Source organism: Argentina silus, assembly GCF_951799395.1.
Source record: "Argentina silus genome assembly, chromosome: X".
Taxonomy (NCBI): domain Eukaryota; kingdom Metazoa; phylum Chordata; class Actinopteri; order Argentiniformes; family Argentinidae; genus Argentina; species Argentina silus.
The window spans coordinates 27313231-27318185 of NC_139653.1; positions in this window are offsets into that span (position 1 = coordinate 27313231).

Genomic DNA, 4955 nt, shown 5'->3' on the forward strand with positions numbered 1-4955 from the left:
CATACTGCAACCTATTTATTCTGCTTATAATGCCACTGCTAATTCATATACTGCTTACACTGCACTACTTGTACTATACTGCATTACTTACTGCTCATATACTGCACTACCTGTATATACTGTTCATTGAACTTTCTGCTTTTTTGCACTTCTGGTTAGACGCTAACTGCATTTCGTTGTCTCTGTACTTGTACTCTGCACAATGACAATAAAGTTGAATCTAATCTAATCTAAAAAAAGGTTATTTGAAGAACCTTCCTGGAGGCACCTTTAGGGGTACCACCAGTGTTGCAAACTGAGGAACCCCTAAAGGATCCTCCAGGAACCTTTTCTTTTTAAAGTGTACAATAACAATACAATTATACATTCACGAGGGAAATAAAGAAAAGAAAAACAGCTAATGAGTTGAAATTAGCATGGCATAGAGCAGGCTACATAAATTCAAGAGACACATAGAGAGATGATAATTTAAGGGCACAAGGCATTTCCACACTTAACACATTTTGGAAGATTTCCAGAATTGTTGAAGTTCAATAAATAAAACAGTAAGACTTTATAATAATTGTATGTTAATTTCTAAGCTATTTATAGACCATTCATAAATAATTAATTCTCTATTAACAAATCATTATTCCAGCATTTTTAAACATTATTAAATACTTAGTAATTTATTAGTAACTATATGTATTAGAGCAAATTATATATTCATAAACATTTACATATATATACAAATTATATATTCATAAACATTATTTTCTGTACAGTAATATGCGTCAATATATATGTCCTATGCAGTTCAGATAAAGCACATTGAGCTGTCTTGCCCCTGTAAAGAGCCAGCAACATTTGCTTAAGACATCACTTTAGACTCAAACTCACCAGATCTGCATTCTACAAGTGTTGCCAAGTAAAGTGGTACCAGAGATTAATTGAAATGGTTGAAAAATATTTGTATACAGTCATATGTGTACTGTGCAGTTCAGATAGGGCACTTTCAGCTGTATGGCACCATCACTTTAGATTCAAACTCACTTGTTCCATATTCTCGAAGTGTTGCTGAGGAAAGTGGTACCAGAGAAGTGTTACGGTCCCTCTCCCTAACCTACCCTCTGGCACCACCTTGAGGCCCCGGCGATCATCGCTGGAGCGTCCACCTCCCAGTCGACAGCGCACCTATTTCCAATCTCCACTCAGCACACCTGCAACCCATTCCCAATCACCCTCCTATTAGAACCCTGCCCAGTCTTCACTCCAGTGCCAGAATGTACTGTTTCTATGGTAACCTTCCCAGTAACCCGCATACGCTTCACGCCATTTGATATCCTCCCGTGTTCCTTGTGTTTCACCGCCTTCTCCTGTGCCTCCCTAGAACCCTCGTATTCCCTTGGACTCCCTCGTAATCCCACGGACCTACCCCTACCCCTTTGTACTACTGGATCTCCCACTACGGAACCCTGGACTGGACCCCGATGACTCTCTCTTGGATCATCCCTCTCCCACTGACCTCTCTCCGCTATTGGACCTCCCACTGCCGAATCCCGGACCGGACCCTGACGACTCCTTTGGATTATCTTTCTTTCCCCTACCCCTCTCCCTATATTATTATCATTAAATACACCATTGGGCTATTCTACTCTCTCTGTGTGTGCCGTCATTCTGGTTCTTCAGACGTTCACGGGTAACAGAATGTTCTGGCCAGATGACAGAACCAGACGGCTTTAGCGACCTGGGCCAGAGGCCATTGTCCAGCAACACGGCGCCCTCCTGAACTGGGTCACGGACCAGCTAGGTCCGCCTTGGTGTCCAAGTATGAGGACTTCAAGGCAGAGTTCTGTTTCATTTTCGACCACCCCCAGGAGGGCTCCGACGCAGCTTCCCACCTCCACGTCATCCACCATGGGAACCGTTCGGTGGCAGATTACACCGTGGAGTTCCGCCCCTCAACATGCTGAACATCTTTGTGGTGGTCTACCTGGACGACATCCTGGTGTTCTCCAGGATGGAGGAGGAGCACCAGCAGCATGTCCGTCTGGTTCTCCAACAACTCCTGGAGAACAGGAGAGGCCTCTTCGTGAAGGCCAAGAAGTGCCAGTTCCACGCCGCCTCCGTGGAGTACTCGAGCCACATCGTGGAGAGGGGTCATCTACGGGTGGATGAGAAGAAGATCCGGGCGGTGGTGGAGTAGCCCCAACCCCTGAACGGCCAACAGCTGAGACGTTTTCTGGGCTTTGCAGGGTTCTACAGGAGGTTCTTCCGGGGTTTCAGCCAGGTGGCCGCCCCACTGACTGCCCTCACCTCCACGCTCCGCCCGTACTCCTGGACCTCGGAGGGGGAGGCCGCCTTCTCGACCCTGAAGAGTCTGTCACGGCAGCCCCAGTGCTCATCCACCCCAACCCATCCCGTCAATTCTTTGTGGAGGTGGATGCGTCCGACACTGGCCTCTGTGCCGTCCTTTCCCAGATGTCCGCAGAGGACCAGAGACTCCACCCCTGTGCTTACTTCTCCAAACGGCTGAAAGAAACTATAGTGTGGGCAACGAGGAGCTGCTGGCAGTGTATGCGGCCTTGGTGGAGTGGAGACACTGGCTCGAGGGGGCCCAGCAACCTTTTGTGGTTTGGTCCGACCACAAGAACATGACATACATTCGGTCAGCCAAAAGACTCAACTCCCGCCAGGCACGCTGGGCACTCTTCTTCACACGGTTTGAATTTACCATCTCCTACAAGCCAGGCTCCACTAACACCAAGGCCAACGCACTCTCCTGCCTGGCCCCGGAAGAGGTGGCTCCGTCAACCCCCGGCACCATCCTTCCCCCCTCCCGAGTGGTTGGCGTCCGTCGTCACCTGGTCCATCAACTCCGTAGTCAGGGCTGCCCAGTGTACTCATCCAGCCCAGGAGGCGGACTCCTCGGACGTGTCTTCGTCCCCCTGTCAGCCCGATCCCGAGTCCTGGAGTGGGGGCACAGTAGTAAGTTCGATTGTCACCCGGGGGTGAACCAGACTCTATCGTTTATCCGCAGGTGATTCTGGTGGCCCGCCATGGAGGCAGACACCAGGGAGTATGTGACCGCATGCACCATCTGCGCCTGGAGTAAGGCGTCCAATCAACCACCGACCAGTCTGCTGCAACCCCTCCCTATCCCCAGCCGCCCTTGGTCTCACATAGCCCTGGACTTCATAACCGGTCTTCCTGCCTCCCAGGGTAACACCGTTGTACTCACCATTATTGACCAGTTTTCGAAGTCCACCCACTTCATCGCCCTTCCCAAACTCCTGGTACTCCACGTTGTCCATCTCCATGGCATTCCCCAGGACATAGTGTCTGACCGTGGTTCTCAATTCACTTCCCGGGTTTGGCAGGCCCTTCTGCAAGGGCATTGGGGCCACGGTCAGCCTCTCCTCCGGGTACCACCCCCAGAGCCCCCAGAACGGCCAGGCAGAGCGAGCCAACCAGTGCCTGGAGTTGGCCCTCCGTTGTGTCTCCTCCAGCCATCCCTCCACTTGGAGCCGACATCTACCCTGGGTGGAGTATGCCCACAACTCCATGACCAGCAACGCCACAGGAATGTCCCCTTTTGAGTGCTCCCTGGGTTACCAACCCCCCATGTTCCCTAGCTAGGGGGTAGAGGTGGTGGTCCCATCCACCAGGGCCCATCTCCGTCGGTGTCGGCAGGTCTGGAGGACCGCTCGAGCCGCTTTGGAGAGAGCCACCGAGCGGTCCAGATACACCTCCAACCGCAGATGAAGACCCGCCCCAACCTACCGTCCCGGACAACAGGTTTGGTTGCGAGCTAAGGACCTCAACCTTCCCTCCATCTCCCAGAAGCTCGCCCCACCCCTACGTAGGCCCCTTCCCGTCGACCGGATCATCAACCCCATCGCGGTACGTCTCACCCTCCCAACCTCCATGTCAATTCACCCTGTTTTTCATGTATCACAATTAAAACCGGCAGTTTCCAACCCCCTGTCCCCCCCTGTTCAAGCACCTCCATCGCCCCGGGTACTGGACGATGGCGGCCCCATGTGGACCGTGAAGGAGATCCTGGTGGTCCGCCGTAGGGGCCGCGGGTTCCAGTACCTGGTCGACTGGGAGGGCTTTGGGCCCGAGGATCGGGACTGGGTCCCGGCCTCCTACTTCGCCGACCCCTCCCTGTTGGCCGAGTTTTATCGGACCCATCCCGACGCTACAGGGCGGTCGCCTGGTGTCTCCCGTAAGGGGGTGGGGGTACTGTTACAGTCCCTCTCCCTAACCTACCCTCTGGCACCACCTTGAGGCCCCGGCAATCATCGCTGGAGCGTCCACCTCCCAGTCGACAGCGCACCTATTTCCTATCTCCACTCAGCACACCTGCGACCCATTCACGATCACCCTCCTATAAGAACCCTGCCCAGTCTTCACTCCAGTGCCAGAACGTACTGTGTCTATGGTAACCTTCCCAGTAACCCGCATACACTTCAAGCCATTATATATCCTCCCGTGTTCCTTGTGTTTGTTTGTGTTTCACCGCCTTCTCCTGTGCCTCCCCAGAACCTTCGTATTCCCTTGGACTCCCTCGTAATCCCACGGACCTACCTTTACCCCTCTGTACTACTGGATTTCCCGTTACGGAACTCTTGACTGGACCCCGACGACTCTCTCTTGGATCATTCCTCTCCCACCAACCTCTCTCCACTATTGGACCTCCCACTGCAGAACCACGGACCAGACCCTGACGACCCCTTTGGATTATCCTTCTTTCCCTTACCCCTCTCCCTATTATTACTATCATTAAATATGCCTATGTGTGCCGTCATTCTGGTTCGTCAGACGTTCACGGGTAACAAGAAGAATTCAAATGATAGACAAATATTTCTGTACAGTCCATTATACACTCATCGGCCACTTTATTAGGTACACCTGTTCAACTGCTCATTAACACAAATATCTAGTGGTGTGGGGGATATTTTCTTGGCACA